Genomic DNA, 304 nt, shown 5'->3' on the forward strand with positions numbered 1-304 from the left:
CTCTCAAAGGATTTGGGAAATACTTAGGTTTTCACTTTAGCCCATGGGAGTTCTAACCACAAATTCTCAAAGTAAAGAAAATAATATGAGCACCCACCATCCCCAGCTAAGATTGGCAGTTTTCCCCACAGGGCTCTCTGGAAAAGATTTCTCAGTGACTGAAAAACCTCCAGTGAACCTAAAAAAAACAATGCCTAATGGAGGAGAGTGCTACGTGGTCATCATCCACCTGAAATGATGATAGTTTGTTTTAAAGAGACCAGACATTCAAAAAGTGATCTCTTTAGTGTGTAATGCCTCAGAC

Source organism: Myotis davidii, unplaced genomic scaffold (genome assembly GCF_000327345.1).
Source record: "Myotis davidii unplaced genomic scaffold, ASM32734v1 scaffold268, whole genome shotgun sequence".
NCBI classification, from domain to species: domain Eukaryota; kingdom Metazoa; phylum Chordata; class Mammalia; order Chiroptera; family Vespertilionidae; genus Myotis; species Myotis davidii.